This window comes from Oncorhynchus tshawytscha, linkage group LG06, assembly GCF_018296145.1.
Source record: "Oncorhynchus tshawytscha isolate Ot180627B linkage group LG06, Otsh_v2.0, whole genome shotgun sequence".
NCBI lineage: Eukaryota > Metazoa > Chordata > Actinopteri > Salmoniformes > Salmonidae > Oncorhynchus > Oncorhynchus tshawytscha.
This window is the reverse complement of record NC_056434.1, coordinates 57,395,236-57,404,532: the sequence shown is the minus strand read 5'-3', so window position 1 is coordinate 57,404,532 and position 9,297 is coordinate 57,395,236. Positions and strand designations below refer to the sequence as shown.

General features: G+C 46.0%; 1 protein-coding gene across 1 annotated transcript in view; it reads right to left on the bottom strand.

Annotated features, from left to right (window-relative positions):
* The window catches only part of fhip2a (FHF complex subunit HOOK interacting protein 2), a 32,127-nt gene that overhangs the window by 16,272 nt on the left and 6,558 nt on the right, over positions 1 to 9,297 (bottom strand). The gene's annotated exons all lie outside the window — the stretch shown is intronic.

Genomic DNA, 9,297 nt, shown 5'->3' with positions numbered 1-9,297 from the left:
CAATGACATCCTTATGGCTGCAGATACAGGATCCCCCAACATCTTGATTCTTCTGTACCTCAGTGCGGCTTTTGATACAGTAGATCGCACCTCAGAGAGCACACTGGCATCTGTGAGACCACCCTAAACTGGATCACTTCCTACCTCTCTAACCGCAAGCAGTACATTACACTCGGAGAAGCAAGACCCTTGCAGTGACCCACCAGGGTCAGTGTTAGGACCTATCCTCTTCCTACATGTTCCCAGTTGGCCAGATCTTCAGACAAGTGTCCAATTCCACTGCTACGCAGATGACACAAAGGTGCCCATTAAAACAAAGCCTGACACAACATCTGCTCTGTTAACATTGTCCAACTGACTGGAAGAGGTAAAATCTTGGGAGGCAGAACAGCTTCCTACAACTCAACAGCAGCAAGACAGAAGCAATGCTGATAGGCACCCCCTAGCAGATCAACTCCTGCAGCATCTGCCCTATCATAAATGGCCACATCATCCCCTTCTCGTCAGTCATCATTAATTAATTCATAGGTATCCAAGATGGCATAGCAGTCGGACGTCGTGTCGTGTCCCTTGTATATATCGTATATATCGTTTTTTTAACATATTTTTCTTCGCATATCTTTTAAAACATTTTGCTAAACCTCAACTTCTAAATACTCTCCTGCAACCCGCCTCACCCAATGTAGCTATTTTTTTCTAAAGTACTTATATTTACTTCGGATCCGGATCCCCTCAACTGAAGCTAGCCAGCTAACTACCAGGTATCAGTCAGCAAACTATTGCTAGCGGTCTTCAGCTAACCGGTCATCAACTAACCTTTAGCTCGGAAAGCTCTCGCCAGTTCGAACAACGCGACTCTAACCAGAGCATAACGGACCTATATATTTTTTTTATCTCCGGATTCCCACCGCAAACTGAACATTTTCAGCTGGATCTTCACAACTAGCTAGCCACAACCCCAGATGATTACTCCTGGCTAGCGTTTCCACCCACTTAGCTTGAAGCTAGCCCGGCCAGAGCTCCTGTGCTACCAGCGAAGCATACTCCTGGGCTACAATATCCGGACCCACGACCAGTCTATCGATGTCACCGCATGAAGAGGCATAAACAGACTCACCCCTTCGCGACGCCCCCCAAAGGCTAACTTTCTAGCCCTTGCTATCTCCCTGCTTGCTAATTCGGCCTGCTAACTGCTAGCTTGTTTAGCCCCAGTCCGCTAACTGCTACCTTGTTTAGCCCCGGCCAACTAACTGTTAGATTGTTAGCACAGGCCTGCTAACCGTCTGAATCGCCGCGTCCCAAACACTCACTGGACCCATATTTACTTTCAATCTCTTTTCGATTTTTAATTTGTTTATACCTTCCGGTAACCTGCCTCACCCAATGTGATACGAATCGCTATTATTTTTAGAACACACTCAAGAACCTCCAGAAGCTAACCAGCTAACTAGCTACAAGCTATTTAGTCATTGTTAGCCACTGCTAGCGGCTTTTACCTTTTACCTTCTGCAGAGCCAGCCAGTTTTTTAACCTGGATAATACTCGTCAGTCCAGCTTCCCTGCCCCATCCACCGCTGCCCCCTGGACACTGATCACTTGGCTACATAGCTGATGCATGCTGGACTGTCCATTAATCACGGTACTCCATTCTGCTTGTTTATGTTTTACCTGTCGGCCCCAGCCGCACTCAGGCTCTGTGTGTAGTTAATCCGACCCTCCCTGCCTAGTCAACGCCATTTTACCTGCTGTTGTTGTGCTAGCTGATTAGCTGTTGTTGTCTCACCTACTGTTTTAGCTACTGTTTTAGCTAGCTCTCCCAATTCAACACCTGTGATTACTGCATGCCTCGCTGTATGTCTCTCTCAAATGTCAATATGCCTTGTATACTGTTGTTCAGGTTAGTTATCATTGTTTTAGTTTACAATGGAGCCCCTAGTTCCACTCTTCATACCCCTGATACCTCCTTTGTCCCACCTCCCACACATGCGGTGACCTCACCCATTACAACCAGCATGTCCAGTGATACAACCTCTCTCATCATCACCCAGTGCCTGGGCTTACCTCCGCTGTACCTGCACCCCACCATACCCCTGTCTGCGCATTATGCCCTGAATATATTCTACCATGCCCAGAAATCTGCTCCTTTTATTCTCTGTCCAACGCTCTAGGCGACCAGTTTTGATAGCCTTTAGCCGCACCCTCATTCTACTCCTCCTCTGTTCCGCGGGTGATGTGGAGGTAAACCCAGGCCCTGCATGTCCCCAGGCACCCTCAATTGTTGACTTCTGTGATCGAAAAAGCCTTGGTTTCATGCATGTCAACATCAGAAGCCTCCTCCCTAAGTTTGTTTTACTCACTGCTTTAGAACACTCTGCTAACCCTGATGTCCTTGCCGTGTCTGAATCCTGGCTCAGGAAGGCCACCAAAAATTCTGAGATTTCCATACCCAACTATAACATTTTCCGTCAAGACAGAACTGCCAAAGGGGGAGGAGTTGCAGTTTACTGCAGAGAGAGCCTGCAAAGTAATGTCATACTTTCCAGGTCCATACCCAAACAGTTCGAACTACTAATTTTGAAAATTACTCTCTCCAGAAATAAGTCTCTCACTGTTGCCGCCTGCTACTGACCCCCCTCAGCTCCCAGCTGTGCCCTGGACACCATTTGTGAATTGATCGCCCCCCATCTAGCTTCAGAGTTTGTTCTGTTAGGTGACCTAAACTGGGATATGCTTAACACCCCGGCAGTCCTACAATCTAAGCTAGATGCCCTCAATCTCACACAAATCATCAAGGAACCCACCAGGTACAACCCTAAATCTGTAAACAAGGGCACCCTCATAGACGTCATCCTGACCAACTGGCCCTCCAAATACACCTCCGCTGTCTTCAACCAGGATCTCAGCGATCACTGCCTCATTGCCTGTATCCGCTACGGAGCCGCAGTCAAACGACCACCCCTCATCACTGTCAAACGCTCCCTAAAACACTTCTGTGAGCAGGCCTTTCTAATCGACCTGGCCCGGGTATCCTGGAAGGACATTGACCTCATCCCGTCAGTTGAGGATGCCTGGTCATTCTTTAAAAGTAACTTCCTCACCATTTTAGATAAGCATGCTCCGTTCAAAAAATGCAGAACTAAGAACAGATATAGCCCTTGGTTCACTCCAGAAATGACTGCCCTCGACCAGCACAAAAATATCCTGTGGCGGACTGCAATAGCATCGAATAGTCCCCGCGATATGCAACTGTTCAGGGAAGTCAGGAGCCAATACACGCAGTCAGGCAGGAAAGCTAAGGCCAGCTTCTTCAGGCAGAAGTTTGCATCCTGTAGCTCCAACTCCAAAAAGTTCTGGGACACTGAAGTCCATGGAGAACAAGAGCACCTCCTCCCAGCTGCCCACTGCACTGAGGCTAGGTAACACGGTCACCACCGATAAATTCATGATTATCGAAAACTTCAACAAGCATCTCTCAACAGCTGGCCATGCCTTCCGCCTGGCTACTCCAACCTCGGCCAACAGCTCCGCCCCCCCGCAGCTACTCGCCCAAGCCTCTCCAGGTTCTCCTTTACCCAAATCCAGATAGCAGATATTCTGAAAGAGCTGCAAAACCTGGACCCGTACAAGTCAGCTGGGCTTAACAATCTGGACCCTCTATTTCTGAAACTATCTGCCGCCATTGTCACAACCCCTATTACCAGCCTGTTCAACCTCTCTTTCATATCGTCTGAGATCCCCAAGGATTGGAAAGCTGCCGCAGTCATCCCCCTCTTCAAAAGGGGAGACACCCTGGACCCAAACTGTTACAGACCTATATCCATCCTGCCCTGCCTAACTAAGGTCTTCAAAAGCCAAGTCAACAAACAGGTCACTGACCATCTCGAATCCCACCGTACCTTCTCCGCTGTGCAATCTGGTTTCCGAGCCAGTCACGGGTGCACCTCAGCCACGCTCAAGGTACTAAACGATATCATAACCGCCATCGATAAAAGACAGTACTGTGCAGCAGTCTTCATCGACCTTACCAAGGCTTTCGACTCTGTCAATCACCATATTCTTATCGGCAGACTCAGTAGCCTCGGTTTTTCGGATGACTGCCTTGCCTGGTTCACCAATTACTTTGCAGACAGAGTTCAGTGTGTCAAATCGGAGGGCATGCTGTCCGGTCCTCTGGCAGTCTATGGGGGTGCCACAGGGTTCAATCCTCGGGCCGACTCTTTTCTCTGTATATATCAATGATGTTGCTCTTGCTGCGGGCGATTCCCTGATCCACCTCTACGCAGACGACACCATTCTATATACTTCCGGCCCGTCCTTGGACACTGTGCTATCTAACCTCCAAACGAGCTTCAATGCCATACAACACTCCTTCCGTGGCCTCCAACTGCTCTTAAACGCTAGTAAAACCAAATGCATGCATTTCAACCGTTCTCTGCCTGCACCCGCACGCCTGACCAGCATCACCACCCTGGATGGTTCCGACCTTGAATATGTGGACATCTATAAGTACCTAGGTGTCTGGCTAGACTGTAAACTCTCCTTCCAACTCATATCAAACATCTCCAATCGAAAATCAAATCAAGAGTCGGCTTTCTATTCCGCAACAAAGCCTCCTTCACTCACGCCGCCAAACTTACCCTAGTAAAACTGACTATCCTACCGATCCTCGACTTCGGTGATGTCATCTACAAAATTGCTTCCAACACTCTACTCAGCAAACTGGATGCAGTTTATCACAGTGCCATCCGTTTTGTTACTAAAGCACCTTATACCACCCACCACTGCGACCTGTATGCTCTAGTCGGCTGGCCCTCGCTACATATTCGTCGCCAGACCCACTGGCTCCAGGTCATCTACAAGTCCATGCTAGGTAAAGCTCCGCCTTATCTCAGTTCACTGGTCACGATGGCAACACCCATCCGTAGCACGCGCATCTCACTGATCATCCCTAAAGCCAACACCTCATTTGGCCGCCTTTCGTTCCAGTTCTCTGCTGCCTGTGACTGGAACGAATTGCAAAAATCGTTGGAGACTTTTATCTCCCTCACCAACTTCAAACATCTGCTATCTGAGCAGCTAACCGATCGCTGCAGCTGTACATAGTCTATCGGTAAATAGCCCACCCATTTTTACCTACCTCATCCCCATACTGTTTTTATTTATTTACTTTCCTGCTCTTTTGCACACCAATATCTCTACCTGTACATGACCATCTGATCATTTATCGCTCCAGTGTTAATTTTGCACACAATGTATATAGACTCCCTTTTTTTCTACTGTGTTATTGACTTGTTAATTGTTTACTCCATGTGTAACTCTGTGTTGTCTGTTCACACTGCTATGCTTTATCTTGGCCAGGTCGCAGTTGCAAATGAGAACTTGTTCTCAACTAGCCTACCTGGTTAAATAAAGGTGAAATAAAAATAAAAATTTGGGTGTGAAATTCGACCCTGCCCTCTCCTTCAATGACCACATTAGTCACATTTGTAAAACGTAATTCTTTCATCTGAAGAACATCTCCCGCCTAAAACTCTCACACCACATCTGAAGCAGAAAAGCTCATTTTCTCCAGAATGAATTATGGGAAGAGTACTTTGGGGCCTGCCTGCAAATTCCATTCCATAAGCTACAGCTCATCCAAACTCAGTGATGCAAGGATTCTGACACACACAAAAAAAAGTCTGCCCACATCAACCCCATCCTTGCTGATCTCCATTGGCTACCTATTTCTCAAAGAATTGACTATAAAATTCTCTGCCTCACCTATAAAGCCGTAAATGGCATCGGACCTGTGCTGCAGATGGCTATATTGGGTTCTGGAGCACCCCCAGCACTCCTACCTCACGCAGCTATGTGGATTGGTATGGCTCTAATCCAATGAGGTCTTTATGAGAAGAGAAATATGTTATCCTAATGATGATACAATGTCTAAGGCCAGTTGTCATGGTAACACATCAAAATACAGGGACAGTGCACTTAACTTATTCATGACAATTTGGACATCCTGTAATGCCCATTCGTGTGACACATGCATTTAGACTGGGGTTAGCGCTTTGGCATTGAGTGCAGTACAGATGTAGGATCTTCAATGCTTCCTACAGTTGTGTAAAGTTGGCTGCATGTCCTTTGGGTGGTGGACCATTCTTGGTACACATGGGAAACTGTTGAGCATTAAACCCAGCAGCGTTGCTGTTCTTGACACACAAACTGGTGTGCCTGGCACCTGCTACAATACCCAATTCAAAGGCAGTTCAATATTTTGTCTTGCCCATTCACCCTCTGAATGGCGTACATACACAATCCATGTCTCAATTTTCTTTAACCCGTCTCCTCCCCTTCATCTACACTGATAGAAGTGGATGTAACAGATAACATCAATAAGGGATCGTAGCTTTCACCTGGTCAGTCTGTCATGGAAAGAGCAGGTCTTCCTAATGTTCTGTATACTCAGTGTATTTCTTAATTTTTGTTTTTCCCAATTTTATGCATGTATAATGATGTATGTATAATGAAAAGCACTTGATTCTTTACAAATGTAATACATTATTATTATTAGACACATTTAGTAAAGGCTACAGGCCTGAAGGCCATTGAATAGAACAAACATGCATCTGTCGCTAACAAAAACAGTCATGGGTGGTAACTACAATTCATTCAAGGCAAGGCACACTGGGAAATATGCAAATAAGGTAGAATAAATTCTCAAGTTGAATTGTATGTTTACTCAATCTAAAATTCAAAGTTGAGGGAAAATTCACCAAACTCACAATCCTATATATTTATTTTACTGTGTAGACAGCTAGCTGGCTTTTGTGATTATCATTGGCACTGTCCACAGCAGCATGCGGGCACTAATTGTGAGTCTAAAACATGGTCCAGCTCCAGCAAGTGGAAAATATTTTCAAATTCATTCCTGAAAAAAAATAAATCACCCACAATTCCTGTTTCAACCAGAATATCAAGCTAGTACTTGACTGTCATTCAAAAAAATATTTATTGGATCAGCTGATGATTGAAAACTACCCTATGCCTGAATAAACAGCTGGATACCCAATGTGCAGTCAACAAGAAGCCCTATTAGCCTATGCATATTGAGAACCATGCAAGGCAAGTGACTCTTTTGGTTAAAGCATTCAATTTTGCAATCGCATATAACGTTTTGGTTTTGTATGCCCATGAAAACTGTAAAATATCAACATTTGATAAAATGGTGCTGCCATTATTAGAGAACCATCTCATAGACTGAGCAATACTTTTGTCCCGCTGATGGATCATAAGGGTTCGATGGGTTTCTGTTGTATTTGTGATGGATTAGAATTAAGCTTCAGAACATTCACACCTAGCCTAATGGTCTATCAGCTCACAATTGCCTGGACACCTTCCTACCTGTGCAAATTGAAAGAAAATTAATTTTTACAAGGTTGAAATATACACTGCTCAAAAAAATAAAGGGAACACTTAAACACAATGTAACTCCAAGTCAATCACACTTCTGTGAAATCAAACTGTCCACTTAGGAAGCAACACTGATTGACAATACATTTCACATGCTGTTGTGCAAATGGAATAGACAACAGGTTGAAATTGTAGGCAATTAGCAAGACACCCCCAATAAAGGAGTGGTTTTGCAGGTGGTGACCACAGACCACTTCTCAGTTCCTACGCTTCCTGGCTGATGTTTTGGTCACTTTTGAATGCTGGCGGTGCTTTCACTCTAGCGGTAGCATGATACGGAGTCTACAACCCACACAAGTGGCCCAGGTAGTGCAGCTCATCCAGGATGGCACATCAATGCGAGCTGTGGCAAGAAGGTTTGCTGTGTCTGTCAGCGTAGTGTCCAGAGCATGGAGGCACTACCAGGAGACAGGCCAGTACATCGGGAGACGTGGAGGAGGCAACAACCCAGCAGCAGGACCACTACGTCCGCCTTTGTGCAAGGAGGAGCAGGAGGACCACTGCCAGAGCCCTGCAAAATGACCTCCAGCAGGCCACAAATGTGCATGTCTGCTCAAACAGTCAGATACAGACTCCATGAGGGTGGTATGAGGGCCCGGCGTCCACAGGTGGGGGTTGTGCTTATTACAGCCCAACACCGTGCAGGACGTTTGGCATTTGCCAGAGAACACCAAGATTGGCAAATTTGCCACTGGCGCCCTGTGCTCTTCACAGATGAAAGCAGGTTCACACTGAGCACGTGACAGAGTCTGGAGACACCGTGGAGAACGTTCTGCTGCCTGCAACATCCTCCAGCATGACTGGTTTGGCGGTGGGTCAGTCATGGTGTGGGGTGGCATTTCTTTGGGGGGCCGCACAGCCCTCCATGTGCTCGCCAGAGGTAGCCTGACTGCCATTAGGTACCGAGATGAGATCCTCAGACCCCTTGTGAGACCACATGCTGGTGCGGTTGGCCCTGGGTTCCTCCTAATGCAAGACAATGCTAGACCTCATGTGGCTGGAGTGTCAGCAGTTCCTGCAAAAGGAAGGCATTGATGCTATGGACTGGCCCGCCCGTTCCCCAGACCTGAATCTAATTGAGCACATCATGTCTCGCGCTTTAGTCCAGGTCTGGGAGGAGATCCCTCAGGAGACCATCCGCCACCTCATCAGCAGCATGCCCACTACTGAGCCTCATTTTGACTTGTTTTAAGGACATTACATCAAAGTTGGATCAGCCTGTAGTGTGGTTTTCCACTTTAATTTTGAGTGTGACTCCAAATCCAGACCTCCATGGGTTGATAAATTTGATTTCCATTGATAATTTGTGTGTGATTTTGTTGTCAGCACATTCAACTATGTAAAGAAAAAAGTATTTAATAAGAATATTTCATTCATTCAGATCTAGGATGTGTTATTTTAGTGTTCCCTTTATTTTTTTGAGCAGTATATTTTCTTTCAGTTTCTCTGTTTCTTAAATTGAATATGTGCATGTTTTACATTCATTCATTGATGTATTAGTAGGCTTATGGATTACATTTTCCAAATTATTCACCCAACCTGGTTTTATTTATTCTGTCTAAAAGGAAGGCAGAGAATGCAGAGCATAGGGAATATCACTATGATAAGGCTACTAGGTATACAACTGTTTTTACCCAGGTTAAACTGAGTTTTCCTGCCAAAACCACCAGCCTGATGTTTCTCAGCCAATGTGGTGAGAGAGCACGCCCAGGCTGGCGGGTGCCCGGACAAAAGACTTCGCTGACAGAGAGTTCCATGAAGGAGCAGCTTTCGCACTAAAATATAACACTTTGGGGCATTGATTTGAATAGGAGACCAAACAGTCTTCTCTACTTCCGTAGC